The following is a 12,631-nucleotide window of genomic DNA, read 5'->3' as shown; positions in this document are numbered from 1 at the left end:
CACTTGGCCACTCTCTTCCCACTCCCTGTAGCGGTGGGATATGGGGTAATGAAGGGTTAATGCCACCTTGCTATTGGAAGGTGACATTAAGCCAGATTAATAATGGAGAGGCGTCAATTATGACACCTATCCATTATTAATCCAATTGTTGGAAAGGGTTAAAAAACACACACACACATGATTTAAAAGTATTTTAATGAAATAAACACAGCGGTTGTTGTAATAATTTATTGCTCTCTCAATCCATTTTCAGACCCTCGCTTGGCAAAACAATAAACACACAAGATACATACCCTCTCTGATGAACTGTCACGTCCCACGAAGTAATCCATCTGAAGGGGTTAACTAATATTACAGGCAGAGCTGCGATAAACCACTCGCTCGTGCCTGTAATCCCCGGGTGCTGAAAGGAAAGCAGTGATCTATACTTACATTCAGTCGCGGTGATGCGCCCCTGCTGGATGTTCTCATGAACTGCAGCCTGGGAACTTTTTCCCACGCTCCAGGTCATATGAGGACATCCACCAGGGGGCGCATCACCGCGACTGAAGGTAACTATAGGTCATTGACCTACATTTTCTTCAGTCGCGGTGATGCGCCCCCATGTGGATGTCCTCATATGACCTGGAGCGTGGGAAAAAGTTCCCAGGCTGCAGTTCATGAGAACATCCAGCAGGGGCGCATCACCGCGACTGAATGTAAGTATAGATCACTGCTTTCCTTTCAGCACCCGGGGGATTACAGGCACGAGCGAGTGGTTTATCGCAGCTCTGCCTGTAATATTAGTTAACCCCTTCAGATGGATTACTTCGTGGGACGTGACAGTTCATCAGAGAGGGTATGTATCTTGTGTGTTTATTGTTTTGCCAAGCGAGGGTCTGAAAATGGAATGAGAGAGCAATAAATTATTACAACAACCGCTGTGTTTATTTCATTAAAATACTTTTAAATCATGTGTGTGTTTTTTAACCCTTTCCAACAATTGGATTAATAATGGATAGGTGTCATAATTGACGCCTCTCCATTATTAATCTGGCTTAATGTCACCTTCCAATAGCAAGGTGGCATTAACCCTTCATTACCCCATATCCCACCGCTACAGGGAGTGGGAAGAGAGTGGCCAAGTGCCAGAATAGGCGCATCTTCCAGATGTGCCTTTTCTGGGGTGGCTGGGGGCAGATGTTTTTAGCCACGGGGGGGCCAATAACCATGGACCCTCTCCTGGCTATTAATATCTGCCCTCAGTCACTGGCTTTACCATTCTGGCGGAGAAAATTGCGCGGGAGCCCACGCCAATTTTTTCTGCCATTTAACCCTTTATTTCAGCAGCTACAGCGCTGAAATTTTGCACATACACACTACTAACATTAGTAGTGTGGAATATGCAAAAAAAGGGGGATATGAGATGGTTTACTGTATGTAAACCATGTCTCATATCCTGTCGGGTTTGTGCAGGAGAAATGAAAAGCCGGCAATTGAATTACCGGCTGTTCACAGATATCGCGCTGAATGAAATCTAAATACAGAATATATATATATGTGTTTTCCTGAACATTTGAGCACATAAATCCATTAGATGTCGGTTTTGCAAGCCTGCGCGAAAATCTCGCAGTACGGATGCCATACGGATTACATACGGAGGATGCCATGCGCAAAATACGCTGAAACACCCTGACTACGGATCAATATTTTGGGAACATTTCTCTGTATTACGGCCGTAGTACGGACGTATAATACGTGGCGTATTGTCTTACGCCAAGTGTGAGGCCGGCCTTAGAGATGGGCGATCCCAAACAGTAACGTTCCAAACACCTAGTGTTCTGGCAGGGACCACGAACATGTACTTTACCAGGAAGTTCGTGTTACTGTTCGGGTTCTGCCCCTGAATACTGCCTTTGATCTGCAGTAAAATCATCACCGCCAGTCAGCCAACCGCTGTTCCCACATTGTCAAATAACAGCGTGAGCCTACAGCTGTGATTGGAGTTAAAAAGTTTATCTTCGGTCACTGGTGTCGGCTGATGGGACTACTACTTCCATCAGCCTACTCCTGCTGCCACTAATAACAGCAAGAGCAGGTGGCGGCTGATGGGAGTATTCAGAAGGCTGATGGGAGTAGTAGTCCCATCAGCTGACGCTAGTGACTGGAGGTAAACTTTTTATCTCTAATCACAGCTGCGGGCTCATGCTGTTATTTGACAGCGTGGGAACCGCGGCTGTCTGACCGGTGGTGGTTTTTACTGCCGATCAGAGGCATTGTTTACAATGTTATCATGCACATGATAGCGAGGGAAACACTGGATGTTCCCACTCAAGTGAATGGGGTCAGGGTTCAGGCACTGATCTGGTACCCGAACTGAACTTTAACTGTTTGGCCGGACCTGAACATCCAGGGGTTTGCCCATCACTAGTCAGGACGTACGTATAGTCCCTGACATGGGAAGGCAAAGTCTCAAGAAGTGGTGTAAGATGGTAATTCATAAACTTGCAGGTAATATCACACAGCCCTCCCATGCCAGAGACAATTGGACGTCCAGGAGGATTAATGGGGTCCTTATAAATTTTGAAGAGTAGACAGAATGTCTGAATCCTTTGATCATTTTACAGTCAAACCATTCAATACTTTCTTAGGAATAATACCTTTCTCAAACGCCATGAATAGAATCTGATTTAGTTGTGAAAAAAGTGGTAGAGGATGGTTAGGAACAAAGAAAATTATTTACTTCTTCCTAAGGGCATTTGTGGTGGTTCCCATGCTACATGTATTATGACTAAGCAGTGATTATACCTGTTTCAGATACTTTTTTATGTTTTTGTCCCTCCTTGCATGTATCAGCACCATGCTGTGGAAAGATATGAGAGCCTATTGCAATTATTTTTAATGCATCTGTATATAATGCTCTTTATGGGGTCCATTGTCCTTTTTGCTTGATTCATTTTGAAACTCTATTTTTTGATGTATAATATTTCGATTTTAACAGTATAAATATATCGTAATTGTTTTGTATTTTACTTGTGTGGTATCATTACCCCTGGTATTCATATCTGTAGGTGCTGTACATACTTTTTTTGTGTATTGATGAACTTACTCAATTACGTCCCTAGCCAAAGTTACCGTAATACACATATATGCTGTATGAAAATCTGTGTAGTCATTAAATCTTATACCGCAGTGGGTTTTTTTGTGTTTTTGTTTGTTAGCTATTCAGCAATCTTTGGGTATATTTTTTTTTTTCCCCAATTTTCTCAGATCTTTCAATAGGACTTGAAAAACTCTTGTTACAAATGTAACAAAATAATAAAACATGAGAAAAACACTCTAAAAATGCTTGGAGCTCATGGTGTTCCCTAGAAATGATTAAAAAAACACAGTGCAGCCTTATACATGAAATCCTCTTGCCTTGTTTTTCAGACAGTGCTCTACAGCATAACAGCTAACATGGTATTGTATGTTATGAAACATTACTATTATGGATCCATTTGCAGGACCATTGCACAGCATTTGTTTGTGATGGAGCTCCGCTCTGCAGGGAGAACAGAGTCTATGGAGAGTTTGTTCCCATAGTTACTTGATCTTCTGCACCAGAATAAGAGGGGGGAGGTTTGTGTTTACTATGAGCAATCACATAATGTGTCACATTGATAACGGCAACATGCTATCCCTGCAGAGCATAGGAGAGGGTCAGGGACACCCAGGCTTCCGTTCTCAGATTTGTCACGTGATCCTTTTCATTTAGCACATTGTACCAAAGTATTGAACCAAATGATAGTTCTGCAGGTCTCTCCGCTGCAGCAGTGGATCTGAATACATATTAGAACTGTATAAAATTTGTGTTTTTTTTTATTTTATTTTTTTTATGCATTTGGATGGATTAAAATGTCATAAAAAAGAATTGGAGACACTGCGTAGTATTAGCCTGTTAAACCCTCTACTGCTGCAGCGCTTCTCTGCTTTTCCATACTGGCCTTAGTTTTTCTTGGCAGTGGCGGTATCCAGTCTAGCTGACCCCTGCAGCCAATCACTGCCAGTAGTCAACACTGCAGCAGCTGTGTAAACAGATACTGACTGGGAGCAGCAAAAAGGAATGCCATGGGCTTCAGCAAGGAAATGCAATTCAGTTCCCAGTTTTTCTGAAGTCAGACCTCATCTTTTTAAAAACTACGGTAATTAAACTTTTTTTTTTTTTTTAATTTAGTTATCCTCCAAGCATTGCAAAGCTAAGCATTTTTTTTTTTATTTACTTTATTATTTTTCTAATTTCTTGCTTCAGCACCATGCTGCAGTGCTGTTTCACATTCCTGGTTCATGCTCCTTTTAGAAGCTGCTTTCAATTGTTGCTCTGCCAATATAATGCTGGTGGGGGTGAATCCACTGGGCCATGGGTCGGGCTTACCCTGGAGGAGTTTGACTAAGCAACTACCTGGTGTTTGCTAGAGCCTCTCATGGTGAGGTTAGGCTTGGCCGCAGGGAGTCACCAGGTGCCACTCCAGGGCAGTCCCCGGGTATGCAGCAGCTGACCGGAGGATCAGAGGTGCGGTACAGAAGGGAAAAGATAAAGCGTGGTCAAGCAGTCCAAGATTGGGGCAAGCAGCATCGGATCAGTAGGAATAGCGAGGGCCAGGAGAAGGGGTCAGGCAGGATGGGAAACTAGCTGGGTCAGAAGCTGAATACTGAGAAACATGCACAAAACAAACTGGGTAGGAACAAACGTTCGGGCAAGGAGTGGTGGGAGGAGCTGCCTTTATATAGAACCAGCTTGCATAGGATAGGCTGGGGAGCCAGATCTCCACAGGACACAGCAGGGTTAAATTCCTGCAGAGACCGGCCACTCCCCCTAAGGCCACATGGAAATGCCCTGCTGTACCAGCCATGCAGGGGAAGCAAACTTTAGTGGAACGTCCTGCCACGAGGTGAAACCGTACGGTGAGTAGGGTAGTGGTGAGGAGCCATGCAAGTTGTCACTGTGACAGCCAAGATGAGTACTGCATTTACAAACTGAGTAGGGGACTTCTCTTCTTCGAGTACAAGCATAAACCGCTGCTAGGCTCAGATAGAGGATTTAAAATTGATGGGACAAAAAATTGGCCGCTTTTTGGTAATTATTTGTATGGCATACAGAGTGTAGTAAAAATTACCAGGCAATATAATTGTCCTCATACGTACAATTACGATAATAGAAAACTTGTCCCTTTTTTTTTTTTTTTTTTTTATTTTAGTGGTGAGAAAAAAATTGAAAATTTCTCTTTAATTTTTTTTTCTTTCTCGAGACCAGTAGCGCTTTCATTTTTCTGTCGATAGAGCTGTGTGAGGACTTATTTTTTGGGGGCGAGATCATTTTGGCATCGATAGGACATTTTGATAATTAGTTATAGCATTTATGCTATGTTGCAGCTCCGCTACCACAAACAAGAAAAAAACATTTTGGCTTTTTATTTTTTTTTTGTTTATGGCGTCTATTGATTGGGTGAAATATTTTTAGATTTTGATTGATCACACTTTAATTGAAACGGCGATACCACATACCGTGTGTTTTTGTTTTTTGTTGTTTTCTTTATTTGTAATGATGGCATGGGGGAGACTCAGAGATTCAGACTTGTGGGTTGTTTTTTTTTTGGGGGGGGGGGGGTCGTATTTGTTAAAACAATTTTTTTTTTTTTTCTTTATGCTTTCTGTATAGAATTTTGGTATCCTAAAGGGACTTGAACCTGCAATTGTCTGATTGCTTGTGCTATATACAGAAACAGACGTCATGGGAATGCCGATGGGTGCATAGAATGATGTGCCCCATGCTGGCGTGCCGTTAACGCCACTGTCGGGGACTGAGAGCAGAATTTTAACAGTTAAGGCGAGCTCAGGTTAAGTCTGCCTGCAATTACTGGCTGTGTTGCAGCCACTATCTGGCGTGAGACTGCTCCATACACGCACTACCATCCTGTTCTGTACAGCAGAAGTTGGTAAGGGGTTAACATAGATGAAAACACTGATATTGTGGATTATTTTGATAAAACGATGACCTTTGAAATAAATACATGTGGATTATATAGACACAGGAAATTATAACTGAGCAACTCACTGAAAGACAAAACCTATCCATGCATCCCATTGTGTGAGACAGAATGGTGCGCTTTAGTGGAAGTCTGCATTTTCCTTGTGCATTGGCCTCTGCAGGAGAAATGTATAGCTCGCCAACCAAGACATTTGTTAAGGAAGCCAGCCTTTTAGAAAAGTTGTAGTCTTGATGAGAAGAGCCATTTGAAAGGTATGATGAAATTATAACTTCAGACACCCAACAATGTAAAACATTTTCCAGATTATTTCATTCAATTAGTAGTCTGCATTCTGTTCAGGGACATGCATGGACATTTCCTGTGGGATGTCAGCGATTCTTGGTCAGTTTACAGGGGTGGTCCTCTTCTGCAATATTGAGTCGCCTTGAAATTTTAAATATGTCAGTGTTTTGACACGACTCTTCGTGCCTCCAGAAAATTTCCTTATGTTCAGATGTGGAAGGACTGAATGTGTGCTAATGCTGTAGTTATTTACAGTATGTATAGGCTGTGGCTCCATTTAAAGTCAGTCAACAGCACTCTGGTTTGCTTGAATTATGGAACTTGTTCATGTTAGTGCCATCCAAACGTTAAGGATGGTTTCACACATTCGTATATTACATAGTTACATAGTTATTAAGGTTGAAGGAAGACTTTAAGTCCATCTAGTTCAACCCATAGCCTAACCTAACATGCCCTAACATGTTCTCGCACAGTTCGGAACAGACTTGAGTATCTGCTAACCCAAACTCTACTGCCTCACATATGCTTATGTAGCTGTTGAGTTCAGGTCGGAAAACCCATTGCTGGTCCGTGCATTACGATTCAAGTATGGACCACCAAACAATGATGTGTGAGACTGACCTCAGGGGGGCAGACCTAACTCGCGCTCCCTAGCAGAGTTGATGATCTGCCAAGTATCCACTGGTTATCTTCAGGATTTGTTGCTCAAAGTTCATCTGTCCTGTATATACTAGAAAAGGTTTTGGCACAATGAAGACAGAAATCCTCTCCTTTTTAGAGATCAAAAGGAGTAGTTTACCAGTGATATGATAGAAGAACTTCTGGTCATGAAAAGGTTAAAAGTGTTAGACCATATCTTGAGATAATGAAGTGGATACTCTTCTAGAACAGCATGCTTGTCTGGGCTTATGATCACTTAAGGTTGACATGGGAGGACTGCCTTCCTTCTTTCTGCTTCCTTTGGTTGATGATCGTGAACTTTCAGGAGAGGCTGCTTACTCCGCAAAAGTGTCTCCTACTCCCTTCAGAACCAACTCCTGCTTGATATGATTTCCGAGCTGTCCTAGGTGTTAAGAATTGCAATTTTTACTGCCCACAAAGGCCAATAACTACATCAATCCAAAATGAAGAAAAGCAGTATGGTAATGTGCCTAGAGGCTGAAAGATGCATCCATGAGACAACAATGTTGTGTTCCACATCTGCATGTGGGCTGAAGACACTCTGAGGTCACAGTATACTATGGACCCTTACAATTTTATGAGCACCACATTAATTAGGGCTTCACTAGATAAGAGTGGTACTGACTTTGGCTTTTTTTTAAATTTTGTTTTGTTGTTCTAATCTTAGTCAACTCTTCTTAAGCTTTATATTCAGAAAACTTTGTCAACATTCATGTTTCCAAGAAATGAATAAATTCAGTGCATCCAGAGCAGGTCCTCACTACTGAAAAATGAATGTGAAAGATGTTACGGCTCAGTACACCTCTTCACGGGAGGGTGTATATATATATATATATATCCTGGACCCTCTCATGAAGGTGTACTCAACTGACACATCTATTACATCAATTTTACAGTAGTGAGGATCTATATAATTTTTTTTAAAATAAACTAAAAATGCACAGCCTTTTTTGGGGGGTAAAATAGTAGACATGATAGACCCCATATCAAGCCCATTGGGCGCCATCGGTGTTCCTTTTGTGACCGATTCCACACACTCTCCAATTTTGGTGTTCTGATCATATGATGGAAAATGAAACCATAGATGTGATCCATCCAGGAAATCACCAAAGCAATTCAGGTGGTAACTAGTAGTCTTTTTTCTCTTTCCCCCATGACTGCACCACGGAGAGAGTGGGATCCGCCCCTCACTGACAGGAAACCTACAGATAAAAAAGGTGGTACCTCTCTCCCACATCAGTTCGGTTTCCGGTCCCTGATGGGGAACCTACAGTCAACATACCTGTAGATCGTCGTGGGATGCCGGGGGCCAACCAGCCGATCCAGGCAGCCGGGGGTCCCTGCCTCGGCTGGGGTGGTTTTAGTTATTCCCCGGAGCGCCACTGCCGGGGTCAGCGGGCCTTGTGGGTATGCGGGGAGAGGCAGTGAAGAGAGATCCAGTCTGCCTCTCCTGAAATTTCCACAAGCCCAGCGGATAGGTGACGGTGGTCGCCTTGCGGGTCCACTGCCAGGCCATTCATAGCTCCAAAGGGTGGCGGCCGCCTTTGGACAAGCGCTGCTGGTCAATCCAGGGCGAGCTAACAGCGGTTACCTCATGATGGTGCTGCCGGTTCCCCCGGGAAGCCAAGCGCCGGAAGTGTGCGGTGTGTGTGTGTGTGCCGGGGGCGCAGTGCACTACTGGGAAATTGGTAGTGCGCTGGGCAATTCCAGGGTCAGCGCAGTGCATCACTGGGTAATCAGTGATCCTGGATGCCGCAGAGCTGGAGACCCAGAAGAGGCTTTAAAGGGGCGCCAGTTTTCAAAATCAGTGCTCAAGAATCACCATGAGTGATCAGGAGCAACCGGAGGAGCAGGTCCCGCAGGAGCAGTCCCCTCCAAAAAAGCATCGGCGGCGGCAGTAGCAGCAACGACCGCAACAGGGAGATGCCTCGTCGCAGCGGTGGCAGCCATTCAGGATCTCAGTGCAGCAGAGGCTCTGGCAGAACCGGAGTGCCAAAAGCAGGTCCAGTCGTGGAAATAACCCCTAGGCCAGAGCCGGTATCTCTCTAACAGGGGGGTAAGTGACCTTCATGAAAGTCCACCTTTAATTAGGTCCAACAAAGTGTTAATCCGCACAGCGGGGAAGCCCACTCAGTGCACAGGTAACTGCATGAACTGATGCTGCAAGCATATATACAGCAGTAAGTGCTCCGTGAGCCGGGGTGGCACTCCAAAGAAATAGCCACAATGGATACAAAAATTGAAAGGAGGGGATTGCACTCACCGGTTAAAAAAAACTTCTTTATTCCAGAACTTTAAAACATCGGCATCGGGAGGATGGGAGCAGGAGTGGAATGGATGACAGCCGTTTGGCGCTGCAGTGGCGCTTCTACTGGTCACATCACCTTTAATTTAGAGTTTATTGTCTCTTCATAGGGGAAGAAATGCACAACAAAATCCAAACATAGAACTTGCGCAATCTGCGCAGAAGAGCTACTCACCACGTGGGGGAAAATATTCTGCACTGTATGCATAGAACAGACAATCTGTGAAGAATTCCGGAAATTTGCATTAGACCTAAAAGCGCTAATTAAATATCAGGTAGTAGATGCTCTCAAGGGTCTTAAAAGTTCAAAGAAAAAGCACAGATCCAGGCATAGGTCCCTGGAATCAAGTATCAGCAAGGGAGAAAGCGACTTATCCGACTCAAACAGTTCGCATTCTTTGCCTTCTTCATCGAAGTGGGCCGCAGCTGCTTCCCGATTGTTCTGACGGCCTTCACAAGGGCATCTGTCTCTTCAACCATGGGGCTAGTAGATTCGCGACCTAAAAGAACAGCTCAGAAGGGTTCTGGAGGCAGTAGTCCTCCCCTAATGTACAAATCTATGTAATTCTCTCCATGGTGCCGTCATGGGGGAAAGAGAAAATAGTAGTTACTTACCGATAACAGTATTTCTCTGAGCCCATGACGGCACCTGTACATTCCCTCCCTTCACGTGTGGGTGTGCACACTGGAATTAGTTAGTTAATTGAACAAATATCCACACGGTGCCTCTATTAAGTTTGCTTTATTGTTAAATAATGTCTTGATTAACCATTTAAATTGCAGTCTGAAGTTCTGTTAATGCTCTGTAAACCATCTGATGTGGGAGAGGGGTACCGCCTCTTTTATCTGTAGGTTTCCTGTCCCTGAGGGGCGGACCCCTCTCTCCGTGGTGCCCCCATGGGATCAGAGAAATGCCGTTATCGGTAAGTAACTACGATTTTCTCTGTTTCCTATGTATTGGTTTTACTAATGTTTAATGATCATAGTTACTTTTCACATTTCTGGGAAATATAATCTTCTCTGCCAGAATATGTTTCAGTACTGTAAGTGATGTGAAAACAAGACTAGACAAAACTATCATCAGCTCTGGGTTTTTCTGGAGCCAAGGTCGAGTACAGTTGATAAATGTTCAGTTCTGTCACTTAATGGACACAATAATAAACCTTGTTCCCACTGCTTATTTAACCCCTGTAACGACCCTGCTGGCATCACTGCATGGCTTCCCATCCCCCACCTGCATTACACTCAAACTCACTTACTTCTCTGGGCCTTGTTGTGACGTCTCTGCTGCCAGCTCCATGCTGTGTGCCTCATGTCTGCTGCTTGCTCTGTGCATGCTCTGTCTGTGTGCATAGAGGGCGGCGCCGGCAAACTCCTGTGTCTTATTGAGTCTGTGTGCACCTTGCTAAGGTGTCCCTGGCCAATTGCCATTAGGTTTCCTGTATTTAAGACATCCCCACCCATTGGTGGGGGCCTGTGCAACTTACTCCCTCAGTCTTTGTTGCTGAGATGCCAGGCCCTGTCTCTGTTATTCTTGTGTCCGTGTCTTGTTGTACCCTGGTCTGTCCTTGTGTAGCCACCCAATGGGGCATCGTACCCTGGCCTATGTCCGCCACCCAGTGGGGTGTTGTACCCTGGCTTGTGTCCGTGTCTCTGCCTTGTCCCGTTCCTGACTGTCTTGGTCTACTCCTGTTCCTGTGTCTGTTTATGTCCCTGTCTTGCTTTGCTCTGCTTTCTGCCCTGCACTCTGCGTCCTTGCTTTACTCCTTGCTCTGCACTCTGACTTTGCTCTGTTCTCAGCTCTGCACTCTGTGGCTTTGCTCTCCGCTCCATGTAGCTTTGCTCTGCACTCAGTTTAGCACTCTGACTTTGCTCTGTACCCAGCTCTGCACTCTGTGGCTTCGCTCTGCGGCTCCGCTCCTTGCAGTTCTACCTGGCTTCGCTCCTTTCGGTTCTACGTCTCTTGCTTTTGCTCCACCTCCTGCGTTCCTGCTCTTGGCGCCGCCTCCTGCTCTTGGCTCCGCCTCCTGCTTTTGGCTCTGCCTCCTGCGTTTCTGTACTTGGCTCCGCCTCCTGCCCTTGGCTCCCCCTCTTGCATTTCTGTTCTTGGCTCTAGCTCTTGTGCTTTCGCTCTGCATCCGCTCTTGCGGTCTTTCTCTACCTATTCATAAGTCCTCCTGTCTAAACAGGTTCTTACCTGTTTTACATACCTGCCTGCAGACCGGTCCCTACCGGTTCTTCCTGTGCATCAGCCTTGTCTGCCTGTCCTGCCAGAGAGCCAGCCGTGCCCGCCTGCCTGACAGTGTCTCTGTTGTACCCGTCCGCCTGCCTGTGTCCCAGCCATGCCCGCCTGTCTGCCAGAGTGCCAGCCGTGCCCGCTTGCCTGTCTATGTTCCGTTCCCCGGAGGGATCAGCAGTCACAGCCAGACACCACCCTGGAGTGGTACCTGGTAGCTTCCTGCCGCACAAGTCTGACCTCACCATCAGAGGCTCCAGCGAACACCTAGGAAGCTACTTAGTTACCCCCCCTTCCAGGGTAGTCTGGTCTGTGGTCCAGTGGGGCCACACGCCCGCGTCAACCAGTCTGGGCGCGAGCGTGACAACCCCTTTGAGACGAAGCCAGTTTTCACCTTCGTGACCGGGCCAGTTTTTACAATTCTGACCACTGTCCCTTTATGAAATAATATCTCTGGAACGCTTCAATGCATCCCGATGATTCTGACATTTTCTCGTGACATATTTTACTTTATGATAGTGGTAACATTTCTTTGATATGACTTTGTTTTTGTGATAAAAAAAAAGCGGAAATTTGGTGAAAATGTTTAAAATTTTTTAAATTTTTTTTGTTAGGAAGTTATAAGGGTTAAAAGTTGACCAGCGATTTTTTTTTTTTTTTTTTTTTTTTTTTTTTTTTTTTTTTTTTCCCAACACATTTTACAAAACCATTTTTTCACATTTGAAGTGATGTTGAGGGGTCCATATGAAAGAAAATACCCAAAAGTGACACCATTCTAAAAACTGCCCCTCTCAAGGTGCTCAAAACCACATTCAAGAAGTGTATTAACCCTTCAGGTGCTTCACAGGAATTTTTGGAATGTGGAAGGAAAAAATATACATTTACTTTTCTTTCACAAATCTTTTCCTTTAGACCTAATTTTTTTTTTTTCTTTTGCTTTGCCAAGGGTAACAGGAGAAAATAGACCATACATTTTGTTGTGCAATTTCTCCTAAGCATGCCGATACCACATATGTGGGGGAAATCTACTGTTTGGGCACATGGCAGGACTTGGAAGGGGAGGAGCGCCATTTGACTTTTGGAATTCAAAATATGCTGGAATAATTAGCGGACACCATG

The 12,631-nt window shown here is 44.7% G+C and overlaps 1 protein-coding gene across 10 annotated transcripts in view; it reads left to right on the top strand.

The window, feature by feature from the left end:
* LOC143775481 (high affinity cAMP-specific and IBMX-insensitive 3',5'-cyclic phosphodiesterase 8A-like) overlaps positions 1–12,631 on the top strand; it is a 534,058-nt gene that overhangs the window by 312,567 nt on the left and 208,860 nt on the right. The window lies entirely within an intron of this gene.

The sequence above is a fragment of the Ranitomeya variabilis genome, chromosome 5 (assembly GCF_051348905.1).
Source record: "Ranitomeya variabilis isolate aRanVar5 chromosome 5, aRanVar5.hap1, whole genome shotgun sequence".
NCBI classification, from domain to species: domain Eukaryota; kingdom Metazoa; phylum Chordata; class Amphibia; order Anura; family Dendrobatidae; genus Ranitomeya; species Ranitomeya variabilis.
This window is presented reverse-complemented; position numbering and strand designations above follow the sequence as displayed.